Raw genomic sequence first — 19,485 nt, forward strand, 5'->3', positions numbered from 1 at the left:
TTATCTCTCGTGTAGTCCGGATTTGTGCGAGACGGGCCTCACACTTTGGATCCCGCATGCGTCGGTTCGGAAAAACCAAGACTTTAAGGCGTAAACTGCAAAGCCGGAAGTTCGCGGGTTTGGTTCTCGATGGAGTCATGGATTTTCTCCATTGATCTAATTCTAATTCTGAGGTTTACTCAGCTTCTTACAGAAATGAGTACCAGGGGTACATCTTTGGGGATAAAGGCGGTGGGGATATAGTAGGACTGTCATTAATGCTCGCTGTTGTAAAGGTGGGAGCCTAACTTCCGCACCGCTTTAGGCTGATATGGCCTGTAATGGGGTTGACTTTACCCTTTTTTCTTCCAGATGTACGGATTCTGGCTGTTTGATGTTATGGCATTTCTTACTTTCCAGTTAACATTAACTGGAAACAACATCCAATAATGAAACATCACAAGAGTAGTGAAAAGTAACGTGTCCTTTGCTTTGAAGAATTATTGGTTGATAATACCCGTAATATCGGAAATACGAGGCGCCTCCAGAAAGTAAATTTGCCTGGGGCAATTTGCAAACAGAAAATACAAATTTATGGAAAGATTTATTGGAACAGATACAGCAATTATTGAGATATTTTTTAACATATTCCCCACCGAAATTGAGACATTTGGGATCAACAGAGATATGCAGATGGCTGTCACACACCAGTTCTGATCACAGGCGGCAGACTTCTAAGACACAGAGATACGAAAGCTGATCCTATGGTATGATAAAATAATGTTTCAATTCCGGTGGGGAATATGTTGAAAACAATTATTGCTGATCTCTTTGAATAAAACTTTCCATGAAATTGTGTTTTCTTTCTGTAAACGACCTCACGAAAACTTTCTGGACGGCCCTCGTACATTTGTGTAACTTCAGTTGTTCCATTAACAGAAGAAAAAAATAGAACTTTCTTTATGTCTGTCGTCCTTATTTACTCGTAATCTATATCGAAAATTGATCCACACGATTTGTTGCTTCATGGACACAATGCAAACTTGCACATGCTTATATGATGTAATAATATCTGCTACCTACTACTTTTACAGCATATTACTTTGAAAAAAAGTCTGTAGTAACAATATACCGTCATGGTAATCGGGCCAGCGGCAGCGTCTTGCTTGTTTTGGTATGGTCGCGTGCTGACTGGACCTTGAATAGAGTTAGCCGAACCACATTACGAGTCATTTGTGTCAAATAAAACTACTAACTACATATCTACTTTCGTGGCGGAATGCATATTGCACGTCTACAGTTTCAAGGGCAGCGAACTCAATTAAATGAGTATACAATGTGATTCACAGCACTTAAGGAGCTTATTCCTTAAGTCGTAATTCAGTAAATATAGTTCATGTGAACATGGGCCCCATTCTGAATAACTATTGTGATGTAATGAAGTCGTAAGAAAAGAAGAACCGGTAGTATTAATTGTTAACTGTAAAGAACAAAAACAAAACAACCTCTTGAAAAAGTGCTGTTTCATTGAATCAAAAGTATAAGTAAGTTACATGCTTACATTACTCAGTGTTGGATTTCTTATAGGTTGATCCACTTTTTTGTATCTGTTTAAAACAATAATTGTCATTTTATTTCGCAAAGCATTCAAGGATATTAAGTGATTTATGAGTGGTTTTATAAGCTAGAGAAACACTTCCCGCTTCAATGCCACACATACGTGAATCGCACGCTACTCCAAAGCAGATATACGAACTAGTTAGCTGATTGCAGAATACTCCCTTATCTGGTATAGCGAAATTTAAGGTTGCGTAGCCCAGGCGAACTACTATCTAGTTCACAGTTAAATACTTTTTAAATTGTGACTATGTTTGTGTGAAGTCAGGGATGAGCTAGTGTCTAACAAATCTTAATCCTATATAACCAACTACGAGTATTTACGCATTTCTATGTCTAATACATGAGAGGTATACATATAATAATAGTCTATATTATGAAACAAGTTTATAATGTTATATTTTATGACACGAGTCAATGTTTAGGGAACGAGCGAAGTTAATGTTGAGTGTAATGACTACTGCATATAATATTATGAACGTGCTCTATACGTATTTTTTGTACGACAGCATTTTAAAACAGTTACTAAAAAAAACACAGAATTTGTAATGATGGGTTGTTTGATGTCATGGTCTATGAAGAAAGGGGTTGCTATGACAATTGCATTATATACATATTAATATTATATCATGGCAAATCGTTCGATAATATTAACTTTATGGCACAATTGAAGTCCTGATTTTTAGTTGGCATGGTAATATTTTATGGTACTTTTAGAGTAATATAGCATATTATGCACGATTTTCACTAGCGATAAGGACTGTTTATAATGCTGGAGTACAAAAAGTCCTTTAACCGAACTTTTAAAAGGACTCCTGGTTTTAACATAGGCTTAGGGCTATCACATGCAACTACAAACCCAACGAACAAATGGAGATTTTAGTATTTTTCATATAAATTGTGAGTTCGTTATTTTGTTTTTCTTTTTGGGTCAACTATAAATCAATTATGTATCTTTTTGGTATTATTTTATGAAATTTTAATCTTTACTGTTTATAGTACTGATTTTTTTTTATGTTTCTGATTGTTGGTAGGAATTTTCGGTGGATCGGATTTTCTCTATGCTTCGCTTTTTCGCCATTTTTTTTTTTTTTTCGATTTTACTCCATGTTGGTAATATCATGAACATACTCTATTGTAAAAGGAACTTGCGTAAATAATGTTTTGCGATATAATTTCTGTGCACTCACGCTGCTCGTCTTTATGTAATGCTGGTTACATAATTATTGTCAACAAATCTAGGCCAAAAGGTGCCAGAGGGCTCAATATTAAAAAAGGGCTAAAATTAAAGTACAAAAGCATTTCTTCTCCTTGCCGACTTCTGAGATGTACGATACGACATGATATCGCTTCGCTCCATTCTCTCTGCTTCAACAAGTTACTGCATTCCTGACGCATTGCACAGAGGTGTCGCATGCGACAAAAGCCCTCCTCTATTGCACCGAATTATATGTAGGCCTAGTTAAAGAATAAATATTTTACAGAGAGAGATCGTAACCAATAAGAATGTAACGACATATTAAGAACATTTTATGGGGATCCCAGGTACGTACAGTTTGGACAGATGGCAACTGCTAACCAAAGAGATTATTTCGATATTTTGCTCATTATGTATTATTTGTGATGATTGATGAATATTGCGTGTATCAGTTCTCGTTTTCTATTCTTGCAGTATTGTTCATTATCTCCTTACATCAGCAACCTGCGATTGCGGCTATAGTTCAAATAAATAAGTAAAAGAATAACAGAACAATTATCTACATAAATCTCTGATTGTACGGTACTGATCGTGGGTTAGCTATTTATGAGGCTGTAATTGCAAGGATCAAAATATTTGCGTTCTTTCAAAAAAACATACAGCGGAAAGGTCACTAAACACAACCTAGCTTATGTAACCCTACCTAACTTAGTTTAACGAAATCTGGTCACATTGATATGCTTACAGCAAGAAAAATGTTAATTCTCCCAGCCCCTATAACAAACGATATTACTTTGCATACTAACGTGTTGCTGTTATCGATATCTTCTATCTTTCCATTAATGTATGGCATAGATTTTATATTACCTGTTTTCAGTCTTATTAGCGTACTTCTATATTTTCTTGTTAGATGAATTACTACAATCTATTCAGGATTACGATTAACATACAACTCATGTTTCAGCTGATTTTTTTTTTTTATTTATTTAAATACTCTTCCTTTTCCGTTCTGTAACAATAGTTGACGTGTGTTGTTAATTGGTAACAACGGAAGGTTCTCGGATCATAAGACAATAATAATTATATTCTTTCTGTTGAGAAATTTCTGACACCTGTTCCATGCGACTGACAAATTATGTCTGTCAGTGTGGGAAGAAAACATGCTGTGACAGCAGACTTCATGTTCAAGATACTGTCTGAAAAGGAAGATAATTTTACATAAGAAATTCAATAACGTGTAGTATTTATGAATGTGCAATAGTTCCGTCGTAAGTAATGAGGCTTAAATTGAAATTATTGATGTGTATTAAGCTTTTACATTCCAATTTATAAAAAGATTGCTTACTAATCCATTGTTTATTGTGTAACCTGCATGTACCTTAACGATTCACAGGTACGTTACAAGGCTGTGTATCTCTTATTCAAACACATAAGCTTTGCAGAGTACAGCTTGTTTAGTGTACTTGTACAGGATATTTTGTTTGTACTACCTGCAACCGCAACTTGATAAGTAGCGCACAGCTATAATCTTTTTATAAAGTGGTGACGCTGTGCCTGAATCATTTGGTAAATTGTTACTTCGGCATCAGAATTCATATTGATGTGTCTTACAAAAGAAGACTCGAAGTGAAATAAGGATCTAAGTGCTATATTTGTGAAAATTGTTTTTTATTGGAATAACAATTTATGTATCTAGCCCTGGAGAAAGTGATACAACGCAAAACTGCATGCATTGTATTCTTCACATAACATAATTAGGAACATTAAATCCAGACGTTTGAGATGGGCAGGGCATGTAGCACGTATGGGCGAATCCAGAAATGCATATAGTGCGTTACTTGGGAGGCCGAGTCGTAGATGGGAGAATAATATTAAAATGGATTTGAGAGAGGTGAGATATGATAATAGAGACTGGATTAATCTTGCGCAGAATAGGGACCGATGGCGGGCTTATGTGAGGGCGGCACTTAACCTCCGGGTTCTCTAAAAACCATAAGTACCGCTAAATGAATTTATATTATTTACTTATTTAACGACGCTGTATCAACTACGAGGTTAGTTAGTGTCGATGGAATTGATTGTAGTGAGATGATATTTGGCGAGATGAGGCTGAGGATTCGCCATAGATTACCTGACATTTGCCTTACGATTGGGGAAAACCTCGCAAAAAACCAACCAAGTAATCAGCCCAAGCGGGAATCGAACCCGCCCCCGAGCGCAGCTCCGGATCGGCAGGCAAGCGCCTTAGCCGACAGATCTACGTCGGTGACTCTAAGTGAACCTATAACATAGCGTAAATAAGAATCAAAGCCTAGACTCGTTTTATTACTCGTAGGTGTTCATAGATTGCCAATCAATAGCTTCAACGTAAAGTCCGGCTCATTTCCCTCTAAAGACTGAAAATGGCACTTGGATACTTTTTACTGAACAAGACTTCAAACATCAAGTTGTAATTATAATAGTCTGCATATACTTTAGTTCGCATTTGTTTTAAAGTCTGAAGTTAGAACATTTTGGACTTCTATATTTACCTAAAGCGTTGCCATTAAATTTGTTGTGACTGATGGGAATTGCATTGATGGTATTTGGTGCAGGTTTTCACGAGGTATTCTCGTTTCCGCTGCTGGCTTTTACGTTGTTGCATTCATTATAATAATCACCAAACTTACAGCGTGTTCCGAATCTCACCGGACCGGTGGACAACAATGATGTCACGCTGCAGCAAAATAGGAACAAAACTGCTGGAAGGTTCGATGGCTATCATGGCGGCTGTATAAGTTGTCTGTGCTACGCTAGCAATATTTTGCGAAATTTCCGTACTATCATCTCGTTCAAAGAAAATAGAGCATAAACAATTTATTTCTTGAACCAATAGTAATAACTGGTCCGTTGACATGTTCGCTCATAATCCATTAACATATTGTTTTTACGTTGTACTTACTACAAACAATACAGCAGAACGCACCGCCATGACACAACAGCGCACGATGTCATTCGTCTGCTAATTCCCGCCCTATGCAAGAACCTATCAGATTCACTGATGGAGACTGCCACCACCTCTACAAGCTGATGGAACCGGTGCGACACCTGTGGAGCAGTGACGTCATCGTTGAAATTCGGAACACCGTGATGCCATCAGATTGCTCAGCGCTGAGTTTCGGAATACGCTGTTATGCAATGTAAATCCATATCACGGGGTGCACCGAAGTCGATGCCGAAGGCAGGAATGTAAACCATGTTTCGATGCTGGATAGAGATACTTAAGATGAGTGTCGAGGAATCGAAGTGGCCGCCGTTGAAAAAGATAATTCTTGTTTATCTAGGGAATATTATAGTTGAAACACAATCGTTTAAGCCAGTAGTGTCAGAGTTGTAAGCTCCGAAACCGGTTGTGGTGCTAGAGACGTCCAGTCGGAGCGTGAACTTATGTCTGTGGAGGCACCGGAGCACGCAACGAGTTATAGTGGAGCGCTCCGCTCCTTTTAGGCTGTGTCTGACAACGCTGGTTTAAGCCATTAGCATTGAGTTTGATGAAATGACTTGTGGAGCTTCAGTTAAGCGTCGGCTTTTCACTCTAAAGTTAGAGTTTAAATGCTGCTAAGTCCAAGTGGAGTCTGTCGTGAACAAGGGTAATGTTGATGCTTGTTTCCTCATGTACTTCCGTTTCTTCTCCCGCCATTCCACTATTCCTTTATAATTCAAAATCATCCCCAACGCTGGCACAGAAAATAACAGGAAACTAATGCATGCCTAAAAAGCAGCATCATCGATTTCCTACAGTTAACCCGGTCCAGGCAAAATCTGTTGGTTATCTCTTGCCTAAATTGAATTTGGACATTCTGAAACTGCTGCAGTCGAAAGCATTGTTAAATTAAATGCTAGACTTGACGGTAACGCCTGTATCTTTATAAAATGAAGGGTTCAGAACCATAGTGGGCCAAGCGCCATTTACTAAAACCGTAGGAAACAAGGATTAAAATGAAGTTATTACCATAATTCAATGGAAACATATAGCAAGTAATGTAAAGTATACACATTCAAACTAAATGATATATCAATCTTCATTAAACTATGGTATTCACTTAACTTTAACCCTTCTTCCTCCGTTTTTAATAAATGGCGCTTGGCCCACTATGAATCTGAACCCTTCATATGGTAGAGAATGTACCGAATGTTTTCCACAAGCCTAGCGTCTTTGAAATATTGCATGTTCCCTTCAGTGTGACTTTTATGATGGGATGAGAGCTAAAGCAAAGAAACACTCTGAACGTGTGCGTCAATATTGAAGTAATACAATAGTCCTTTTTGAAATACATCTCGCGTGTGGGAAGGAATGCACTCCTCACATGTCTTAGTGCTGCACATATCCTCCATAAGAGTAAAATTGAAAGGCTGATACGTTGTAAGAAAGACTTCCAAGGTTTTAGATTCTCTTTTTAATAACAATAAAAAGTAGTTTTATTAAATAACTAAATCTGTATCTTCGATTGCATTTTTTTAGTTTGATTCATACTTAGAGATACTTGAAACAGTATCACAGTAATATAGATTGGTGCTATTTTGTGTTGGAAATTTTTTGTAATTTCAATTTAAGCTTTTTCTTTTTTTGTTATGAGGCCAACAGAGGGTCTACTATTAGATTACTTGTAGAACAGTAAATTGAATGATCTTGAATTATGTAATTATGAAAAGAAGGTAGATTGCATGAGCGTGTATTTTGATTTTTTTCTACTTTCTTGGGAGTTATCTCCTTTTAATTCTTTTGATCCTGTTTTGTTATTGCGTAAATTATCATAGTGAGTTTTAAAATTCTGAGGAACGCAGATTATAGTATTGGATTTTTTAATGTACGGTATATTAAAATCTGACATTTTATTTACATAACGCAGATTACATGACATTCAGCTCTGAAATTTAGGAAAGTGGCGTAGGTTCTTAGCTTTAGTCCACACCTGTGGAGTAACGGTTAGCGCGTCTGGCCGCGAAACCAGGTGGCTCGGGTTCGATTCCCGGTCGGGGCAAGTTACCTGGCTGAGGTTTTTTCCGGGGTTTTCCCTCAACCCAATATGAGCAAATGCTGGGTAACTTTCGGTGTTGGAACCCGGACTCATTTCACCGGCATTATCACCTTCATCTCATTCAGACGCTAAATAATCTAGATGTTGATAAAGCGTCGTAAAATAACCTACTAAAATAAAAAAATACTTAGCTTTAATTCTGAAAGTTTGTCATGAAGCATAGATTATATGATCTTTAATTCTGAAATGCATTACAGTTGTAAGATCTTTCACTCCTCGTTTTGAGATGGACTTGTCTTTTTACCGACATAAATTGTTCTCTTTACCGACATAAATTGTTTCTCTTAAAGTAGGCTGGTGGGGTTATTCGTGTCGTTACCTTAAAAGTGTGCTGAATCATAAACTTATTTTATAACTTCGGAGTCACAGCATTACCGCTACTTCGTGGGATGAACAAGTCAGTGTCCCAGCTGTCTGGTGTGGGTCATTTGGATGTGTTGAACCCGATTTGCACATAAATACTTAGCTCCTGATTCACAAGTAAATTTGCGGCCTTAGTAGTGACCATCCACTTTGTGGTTTGTTAGAAACTTCCTGCTAACCGAATCTGCCATGCTTGCTGAGCCACGGGCTTTACATCTAACAGACTCAACTGGTCCACATCTGATTGATGGTGGGACTTAACATCACAGGTCATGCATGCATCACTGTTTTCTTTACTATAGCGCTGTCGTTCATTCGTGACAGCCAGTGATCGGTCGTTAATTCATTCATTAAGAGCAAATACAAAAGTGTAGATTTCATGTTCTACACATACGTGGAACGTGATCCTCATCCTTTGCAATAAACTTGTCATATTGTACATTTGCTACACATAGTAGAGAATAAGAACACGTGACTATTATTTTATTTAAACAACCTAATAGTTTGTTCTGTTGTTCCTACTTTTTAATAATAGGGTACCTTCTATTCATCCAGCGCCGGTTCCGCCTATCCTTTAACGATGATCTGAAAGAGCCAGTGCAAACGCTGCGCAACAAGCAAATTTTAAATTACTTTTTGAAATTCAGAATCTAAAAATCTCAAATCTCATCAGTAGATTGTCAAAATTAAAGCCCTTTCAAATGCCTGAATTAACGTATTTTAAAGATTCACTTATATTCATTGTATAACCGCGAATGCTGGCACAAATTTTACCAGTAATAAATCAAAATTACCAAATCAAACTCCCATAAATTTACAAAACTTATTACTGCGAATGAACAATAAATTAAATAATCATTAAGATAAACACAATTGTTTCGTTCGACATTTAAGTTGTGTAATGTTGCTTTGTATGTGTGTAAAATTATGTAATGCCATCCAGCAGAGCCTTCTAATTGATTCACGGATTGAACAAATGATTCCCTGTGAAGTGAATTGTCGAGTGAGATGGCTCTCACTAGATTCGAATTCGGGAGGTCCTAAGCTCAGACAATCTTATCGGATGCTTGTGTATAGGAAACTAGTTGCTTAAAAAGCAAATCCCGGTTTTATCCTCACTTCCATTACAAATAACACAGTACCTTTTCACAAGATGACAGTGGACATGTTTCAGATATAGCCGCTAGATGGCAACACGTGTCTGCGAACTGGTCAGTATGTCGGTAAAGTGGGAACCAACGAGCTAGAAGAATTCTTCTTTCTAGTCCTCTTGCTTCTATAGTGAGGATCACGTAAGTTCAGTTCCCAAACAGCAAATATTTCCGCCTTGTCAGTGTTGCCAACTGTTACCAGATATCACCACATGTAGTAAAATCACGATCCTATGTACTGAATGACTTCTTTACTCACCGTGCTTTACCTTAATGTTGGAAGGTTATTCTAAATAGTTTCAATAATAATGAGAAATGTATTGCTATGTTCTATTCTTTTATTCCTTTACATTATTATTAGTATTAGCATTAATAGGTTACTAGACGTAAATATACAACAAAGTATAGTATATAATATTCAAGAATCAAATCTGTTCCAAGACCAATTAAATTATTGTCACTTCACTTCAAAGATTCCAGCGTACATATACTGTACTTCCTAAAGGTAGATAAATTAATAACCAATTGACTTTTGGTTGGAATTCGAATGAACTTCTGATTATCTTTTGAAATTAGTAAGGAAATGGATAATACAACTATGCTAAAACTGAAATAATAATAAATCAACTTACAAAAATAATTTTGGTCCTTAAAAGCCATAAGTAATTTCACTTCTAGATACCTTTTTAAAGATTTCATTTGTTTGTAAATTGCTTAATAATGCTACACTTACACTTATTATTTCTGCAACTCCACGTCTGTCATTGAAAAAATGTATGATACATAACTGTGAAGTCTCTTTTTGGCTCTTGTGTCCTAAATTTAAATAAGAAAAAGCAAATGATTCAAGAAATGTGAGCTGGTGAAAATTAAATACTCAATTAATAAAATAATTACTACCAAAAGAATATTTTATTAATTCTATACAAAAGATGGATTACACAGAACAGATGGCCAGAAATCATAGATTTATACACAACATACAGCATGAAACGATCATCAAAAAATGCTTTTTGTACACAATAACATCTTTCAAACGAAGTGAAATAGCCAATAAGTTCAATAAATATTATGCTAATAAGTAATAACTATAATTAATAATTATCTACAAGCTGTAAAAGGGAATAAAATAGTATATATTGTTGAAATTAGGGGGTTATGGTTTATTACGTGTATTTATAATTTTAATTACTTTTACTACATTTAATTATATTTTAATTTCTATTAGATTAGTTGGTGGTGTGGTTGTTAGTTTTATCTGTGTACGTCAGACTATTAAGGAAAAACTGAAAGAAATATTAAATCTACTATCTACTTTATATAACAATATTTAATCAAGAACTGAATATTACTATTAATTTAATAACATAAGACCCAAAACATCTCCAAGTCCAGACAATACTCATGCTGATTTTCTTAAACATGTTGGCAAACAAGCAAACTCACTACTTTTATCTTGTAATCTCATCTAAAATACAATATCTGTCTGGAGAAAATCTATCATAACATCAATTTTGAAAAGCAATTATTCAACTAATATCTTTTCGAGTTATCGACAGATACCACTTACTAGTATGATAGCCAAAATTATGGAAGAGATGATTTCATAGATTGAATTGGTTCCTGGAATCTAGTAACTAACTTTCATTTTATTGGGTTGACTTTAGAGAATTGCATTCAACAAATGGACAGATTTTAAATTTTAGTCAAGATATTAAAGATATTTTAAACAGAAAACAAAACAACTTAACAATTTTAATTTATTTTCAAGGATCATATGGCTCTGTAGATATAAATCACTTAAGAAATTGCAAACTTAGGGTGTCCATGATAAAGTGTTACACTGGGTCAGTGACTTGATTATTTGATTCATTGTCACAAATATGTAAATAGAGACAGATTCATCTGGGCTTCCCACATTGTTGTTTTCAGGAATACATTTTCCAATATTAATGTCGATGGTCTAACTAAAGAAATAGATCTTATGATAATCTCATCATTTGCAGATAATATGGTTGTCTAGAACAAAAAATCACAGTCCACAAATATTAATAAACTGAGCCAAAATCCCAACAGACTTTTTGACTCTACTTGGAGAACTCAAACTTGCTCAATTAAGGGAAACTTTACTAATAAAACACAATCCCAAGTTATTTCAAAATGAATAGTATATAAGTTAACTTTAACAGATGATGTTAAGAAATGTGATACTTCTCCAGACATTTTAAAAATCATTAGAAACGATAAATGATCTGGTCAGTGAGTGACTACATACAGTATTTTTTATAGATGGATCCTGTTTACCAAGCCATAGATGTAGTGGTGTTGTAGTACAATACCAGTATATTCCCTTTTACAGGGAATTATATTCAAACACTTGTTTGCCCCATTTTAACCGTGACAACGCTTTTTAGCTTTTTAAACATTCTGGTTATTGTATTGTGTTTGTGTTTAGTGAAAGATTTTAGATAAGGGCGCAAATAGCCATAGTAGCTGACGCGCCCTTTTTAAACGCCACTAACTAACTAACTAACTAACTAACTAACTAACTAACTAACTAACTTCAAACACTGACTAATTTTGATAGTGAAAATTTAGATACACTTTTAAGCTTACAAAATCTCCAGTATCGACTTCATAAATCTGAGAAGGCTGTCATACTATCAGATTCAAAATCAGATGTTCTTGCTGCAGTAATGGACGTAACAGCATGAAATCTCAATATTTTACAGTGTTTTAATATTTTAAGCAAAATGGTCGAATTACATCGACGACTGGTACTTCCGTGGATCCATGAAGTTTATGGAGTGGGAGGTAATGAGGTAGCTGAAAGGTAGCAAAATTACTGTAAGGTTATCTATACCTGCATCTTACCACACTGTTAAAAGAATAACAAGATCAGAACATGACAATGTGGTAACAAAAATCGGAATGATTCTAAAGCAAATGAAAAAATTGCAATAGGCCATCCGGCGTCTGCTCCACGATGGAGGAAAATCCTCAGAAGAAACCAACTAATCAGACCAAATGGGGGATCCAAACTACCCTCGAGTGCAGCTCTGAATTTGCAGGCCAACGAGTCTACTGACTAAGCTATATTGGTGGCTCCACTAAAAATATGAAGTACATGGCACTCAGATTATTAAATTGACAAACCTAAACAATTATTCATCAGTTAAGCTATAAAATATAATACATAGCAAGCAAGTTAATTCAATTTAAAAGTATAAACAATTCAATCAGTTGAAATATACAGAAACTGATAATAAATATCATGCAAATTACTTCACATTACAAGCATAAACAATTCATCACTTGTGGTGTACAGCCTACTATTTAATTTACAGCACATACAATTCATCAGTTAAGCTATAGACCTACAGTCTACTATTCAATTTACAGCATATATAATTCATCAATTAAGCGAAACAAAAATATAGTACAATACATAGTAAAAATAATACACCTAATTTAATAACTGAACTTCTATGAAAATCTACAGTGGCAGTACTCATATTATCACAGGCCATGATTGTCTCAAATATTTACAAAGAACTGATATTTCAGAATCTCCCCATGCCATTTCTGAAATCTCAATGAAGATATGGATCATTGTCTTGACTGTTTAACTTTACACAGCTTTCAATCATCTGGTTAAATATTGGAGTGCAAGATAACAAATGACATCAACTGCTGAACACTTGGTATCAATCAACCAACAACTTCATTACATTAAAGGGGAAAAAAAAACTGAAAGAATTAATTGTATATAGACACAACACATAAGACAAGGCAGCTTCAGAACAGTAATTGGCAAGGCTCTGTTGTTTTAGGATTCTTATGTAGATTCAATTTCACCTGAAAGAAAAAAGTAGCATCTATAAGTAGTAGTAGTAGTAGTAGTAGTAGTAAAGATAATAATAATAATAATAATAATAATAATAATAATAATAATAATGACTGTAAAGTATGGAAATTAATATTGCAATGTAATATCAAAAGGTGATTTCACACCATCAACTCTTATCATTTAGTACAACTCTTATCATTTAGTACAACAAATCTATTATATTCAGTTGCAATCACCAGTAGCTGTTCTTTCCTCCATTTTGTTGTTGGCTGATTTTTCACAAGTCTGCTATGATATGCAGCACTATCCATGACAATAACGCATTGCCCTAATGTTCTCAGGTCAACAATTGTGTTTGCACCCACTTCTCAACTACAGGGCTATTCATAGCACTATGGTAGTCCTGACTTTTCTTTCAATTGCATGAAAAAATTAAATCAGCACCTGCAATAAAAATTATACCTGGGCATATAATTACGTCACATGAATTCACAGCATTTAAATAAAGAAAATAAAACATAACATAACATAACATGACATGAGATCCTCTTTGGTGAAAGGCTTTCCCACGTTTTTATTTAGTCACCAATTTTTATATTTTTGTACCCTGATTTAAAAAATTACTCTTGCCAAATTTACGTAAAATATAAATCAATATAACTTACCGAGTATAAATCCACCTTTCGTTCCGGCATCTAATCTTCCACCCTCATTTGTTGGTCTATGAATAACACCATTCATGTCACTGGAAACTTCACCTGGTTTATTTCATGAATAAGTGGGTGATCATACTTAAAAAAACAGAGAGAGAAAAGCAATTCACATTGACACTCTAAGAGACACAAAAATTTTAAAGACAGGAAAACCGTTCAAGAATTTTATAACTAACCTCTAGTTATAATATGAAACTATTAATTGCAAAACATGTTGTTCCCACCTGAATTCATTACTAGTAGCCTATATTAATTGCAATTTCATATTCCACATAAGTGTTAATCTATTTGTTAGTAAAAAATTCAATCACTCAATGTCTCACAATACATTGAAATTTACCATTCATAAAAATCCAAGTCTCATCCAAGAATACTACGGGTTTAGGGTTCTCACGCTCCACATTTCTTATATATTCTCTTAAAAACGAATAACATCACTTTCTCATACATGTGTATAAGGATCCCCTTTGCTCCATAGAAATTTCATCTCTTTCAAAATTTTTTTCACCGATGATAAGGATACTCTAAATAAATATGTTTCATAATCATCATTCATACGTTCCAGAACTTTTGCTGCTGTTAGTACTTCCCCTGTAACAGTAAATGAAAATTATGCCATATTTTTATACATAGGCCTATGACTAATATCAGAATTACATTGCATAAATCAACACAATAATTCCTGTAACTTCCCTACCTTTATGTAACTTGTCATAAATAAATCTCGCAATTGCATCTTCCGTAAAATCATCAGCATCAGTCACTGGATGTTTACGTAGTCTATGTTTTCCTAGTGTCACGAGTGGGGTCCCCTTGTGTGAATTGATCACTTTCGTGGCTGTAGTTAAGCCAAGCTGTAATAACAAACAATAACATAATACTTCTAAAAATTGTTATATCATAAAATTCATGCATAATACCAACATTTACAGCTATATGAATAGAAAATGATCAACATGTTAGGTTGGGTCTACGATAGGTTTAAGTAGGCTAATATTTAGGTAATTCTCCAGAAAAGCTACACCAAAGAAGGCATAATTTTATTTTGTTTAATTGATTTCTGTGATATTTACATAGTGATGAACACGTGGTTTTAGTGCACAGCCACAAATACTTTCAGCACAAAAATCCTTTGACACTTACCTGTATATTCTAATGCATTGTTGTAGTCCCTCCCTCAAACTTGTTACTAATTACCAATATAACATGCGAGAGGTCCAGGACGAAGAGAAATGGTTAGTTTCCCAGTAGTGCGTCCTCATCCTCTCGAGTGTTATATCTTAACAAGTACTTTGGGTGGGGTAGCTTTTCTGAAGAAACACCATATTTAATATTACTTAGACCAGTCATGAATAAATTATTCAGCCAGCGTCAACGTTCCTATGCTTTATAGAGTATGTTATATAGTTATTATATAAAACTGAATTATTTTTAAGCACCATAACAGGCCAACATTCATGTAATATTTGCTGCAATATCAAGTTAATAATTACAATATGACTTGTATTTTCTTCGGCCGATGTGGCATGTAAATTGTGATCTGAACGGTTAATTTAATACCAAAAGAGAAAACTGGAAATTTACTTTCGTGCTGTTTGATTACTTGTTCGTCTAATTTGTAAATGTATTTAAGCTATCACCTACTGCAGTATTACAGTATCTTAAATGTATTTAGTTTGGCAATATGAAAATCACTGACTTGATTAAACATTAGGCCTAACCTAAAAATTTGTTTTGTTTGACCACAATCATGAAATTATTAGTGCAAACTCCTAAAACTGAATACCACTTTGAAATGTATGCTTAAGAATACTTACTCCTAATAATTGTCCTATTCTGGTTGTAATTGCTGTCTCCGTTAGCATAATTCCTTCTTCATTACCTTCTTTCTTCAACTCATTATACACGTGAACTACAGATTTCTGAAGCGTACTCTGAATGCCACACATTTTCTTCCTTGGAGGAGTCACTGCAACACTATTTCATTTTTTTGACATAGTAATAAAAATCTAAACACGAAAGAAATTCATTAAAATTTGAAATAATATTTCTATCCATTACCCACGTGCATTATCACGCCCAAGTATATTATATTCATTCGTACTTATCTGACTATTCTTGAATTATAACCACAACGCAACACATAACATAACTATAATGTATTAATATTAATACTAATATTAATTAATTATTAATAAGTTCGAATTTCACTATCGTCCAGTAACCGGCTGAGAAATCTAGTACAATTTTAATTTCATGGAACTCCAGTACCGGCAAATATTGTCGATATTTGCCTCAGCTGCCAACATACCGGTTACAAAATCACTACCATTTATAGTATTTGTCAGTATCGAAATTCGAAACGAAGTTGGCAAAAGAAAATTCAACCTTCAAACTAGAAAATCACCATAATCCACTAGCATTTGTAGTAATGGGGGAAAAATGGTTAGGTTTCACCCTTAGGGTATCAAGTTACCTGGTCTTCCCTATAGCTCGTTGTGGGAACCCAATGTTATAGTTACATCACAGTCTACTATATACAATCACGAAGCTTGAGTTTTGAGGGTGCTAGAAACAATAGACTGTGACGGTACTATTTCGCATTGCCTGTAATGAGGCGATATTAGCGATTCTAGTGGTGAGCAACTATCTAATGTTTGCATATTTACTACGTATTGAGCTTCGCGACTGTATATACTAGACTGTGGTTACATTGTGTTGCCAATTCAACGGTTTTCCCGCAAGATCAGGCGTTTTTTTGTGTTAGTTTAGCTGGTAAAATTTATGAACTTTTTATTGTTGGTATAGGAATTCAGCGGTTTTTTAGCACTCATAGCGGAAAAATAATTTCACTTTACATTGGCAATATAGCAATTTACGGTTTCTGCACTGCTTCATAGCGGGTTTTTAAAAATCGAGTTGGCAAAACTGCCAATGTACTACCATATTCTCAATAAACAGTCGCAATTTGACCACGCAGTTAAAGCGACTAGTAAATAAACATGAAATTAAAAGAGTGAACTGTGAATTTTGCATTCTACATTTTTGTTGAAATAATTTTATTGCTGAAAAAATTGCTGTAATGAAGATAGAGTAGAGAACCCGCTGCATCTTGAATGAGAGAATGTGGGAGGTTAATTTTTGTCAAGAAATATAACGCAATCATTCCTGATGTTGAAATGATGCTGTGGCAATAATGAAGCAACTGTAGAATGATAATAATGGAAATCCAGATTGCTCAGAAGTAACTTCCTCTTTTTCAAGTTCTTCACCACATTTCACAGGTCTTGGAAATCGAGTACTCAGAAGACGCTGAGTGAACTGTGGCTGACCAACGAGAAATGAAACTCACCCTTGTCCATCAGTGCGCTTGCAATGGTATGATGTAGAATTTTAACGACATTTTGAATGTGTTGTGTTCATTTCGTGTATTCTCAGGGTAATTCCACTGCGCCTTACTAATAGAGTTCGACATTTTTGAAAGCACAATAGCAATAGGGCCTACAGTATAGCCGTCGGTTCTCAAAGGATGGAGATTGTATTAGATCACGATTTTCCCAGTATCCGAACGTGGAGCTTCCGGGAGCCGGACCTTTAACCTTTGCCTGCTACTTTCGTAAAGTTCTTTACACGCGTACTTTTCTTGTCCGTGAGATAAAGTTGCTCGCATCTCATGTTTCGTGAAGTTGACCACTCCCTGTGAGGTGCACGAGAGTATCAGCATTTCGAGGGTTGAAGTCGACATGAAGGGCACTGAAAAATGAATTCACCTGTCAGAGCAAGAGAGACTCTACCTTCGCCTAGAGTTGGCTGCGTGATGTAGTTTTAAAGTATTACAGGATGTAGTAGCAATATTGGGGCGGTTAAAGTTGGTTATCCAATTTTATTGCCCTTACTGCTCTCTCTCTCTCTCTCTCTCTCTCTCTCTCTCTCTCTCTCTCTCTCTATGAAAGTTTGTCACGCAATTGCGAAAACTTAGTACAGAAATTACGAGGTCTAGATATTTAACGTTTTATTATTTCCATTTAGTAATGAAAATTTATATATATATGAGGCCTCGGCGTCCTCATTGAATAATCAAGACTATATGTAGTCAATATGTAGATATCTATTATTGGAGAAAGATTCGTTTCGGCACCGGGAATCAAACCCAGGACCTCTCAGCTTTGCATGCTTAGCGCTCTTTCCATCTGAGCTATGCCGAGACGCGATCCAAAGTCATTTAAATATGCGCTCCTGCATGCATGACTTACGTCTATGTCTAAAATGCAGGTAGTAGGCCATTGATGATACAAAGGAGCAGAATTCGATCGGCTCCGTGAATCGAGTCTCGGCATAGCTCAGATGGAAAAGTGCTCAGCGCGCAAAGCTGAGATGTCCTGGGTTCGATTCCCGGTGTCGGAACGAATTTTTCTCGAATAATAGGTATGAAAATTTATGTTAGCAATGAAACTTAAATTTGTGCTGCCTTTAGTTTTGAGATCATTATTCTCTCTTAGTTCTCTTCCTTCTTTCGTTGATTTGCTTGATCTTTCTTTTTTCCTTTATCTATTTTCTTTCTTCTTGCTCCATAACGTTTCGGTTCCTTTTTCTGTTTCTCTTCCTCGTTATCTTTCTTTCTTTTTCATTACTTACCTTTTCTCTTTCTCTACTTCGGCCTCGTCCCTTTCATTTCCTTCATCTTACATTCTTTTTTCTTCCTCCTCCCCACCTTCATTCAAGATTCATTTTTAGTATAACTGTTGGCACTAATTCCAATGCTTTTCAGTTGTTGCTGTAGTTCTGTGAGATGTATTTTAGACAAGAATATGTTGGACGTTGTCCCAAGAATACGATACTCTACAGGTGTTTTTCCTCCTTCAATTCTGCATTGGTGACATGGTCCAAAGTAAATTATGATCGGGAGGAACAAGGGCGAAACAAATTGAATAAATAAACGTCTCTGGAGAAACTAGTCTTACAATTCTTAGACAACATTAATTCCATTTTTCACTTTTCAATGCCCATTTCTCATGGTCGAAGTGTGTCTGTGTTGGCGATGCGCCATGCTATATTAATTTTGGTATTGTAAATACAGATGACTAACGTTCATTTTCTACAAAAACTTGCACTTTTTCCTTTTTGTTGCATTACTACATATCAAGTTTTGATTGGATATGCATGAAATATATTTTCATTAAAGAATATATTTTACACATTTAATTTTTCTCACTTTTTGTATTTTGTATAGAAACGTGGTTTGAGATGGTGTTCTTTCACTGAAAAATATATTTTTGTTAGCGGTTGTTAAATTTTTGGATGCCCAAAAGCAAATACATAATCCACGCATTAATAAAGCTATCTTGCCTATTTCCTTTTTTAAATTTGAAGCATACTTTTTCTACTTTCCATTCCTCGAGGACAATACATTTCCTCCGGGATTTGTTGATTATTTTTAAAAAATCGCCTTATTTCTTCTGGCGCGTATTTTAAAAAGTTAAATACTGTACTGAATTTATGTCATCCACTCTATGGGGAGTTTTTTTAATGGGGATAC

General features: G+C 35.2%; 1 protein-coding gene and 1 long non-coding RNA gene across 8 annotated transcripts in view; one reads left to right on the forward strand and one right to left on the reverse strand.

Annotated features, from left to right (window-relative positions):
• milt (trafficking kinesin-binding protein milt) overlaps positions 1 to 19,485 on the forward strand; it is a 344,681-nt gene that overhangs the window by 224,972 nt on the left and 100,224 nt on the right. The gene's annotated exons all lie outside the window — the stretch shown is intronic.
• LOC138704782 (uncharacterized) lies at positions 10,261 to 16,372 on the reverse strand. 2 transcript variants are annotated; one of them, XR_011333435.1, is made up of 7 exons: positions 16,054 to 16,367; positions 15,767 to 15,926; positions 14,647 to 14,803; positions 14,290 to 14,540; positions 13,902 to 14,027; positions 13,473 to 13,680; positions 10,294 to 13,244 (listed from the first exon to the last, which is right to left on the reverse strand). It is a non-coding gene; the product is annotated as an uncharacterized lncRNA (long non-coding RNA). The 2 variants fall into 2 exon arrangements; XR_011333434.1 differs by having other exon boundaries at positions 10,261 to 13,244; positions 15,767 to 16,372.

This window comes from Periplaneta americana, chromosome 8 (assembly GCF_040183065.1).
Source record: "Periplaneta americana isolate PAMFEO1 chromosome 8, P.americana_PAMFEO1_priV1, whole genome shotgun sequence".
Classification (NCBI taxonomy): domain Eukaryota; kingdom Metazoa; phylum Arthropoda; class Insecta; order Blattodea; family Blattidae; genus Periplaneta; species Periplaneta americana.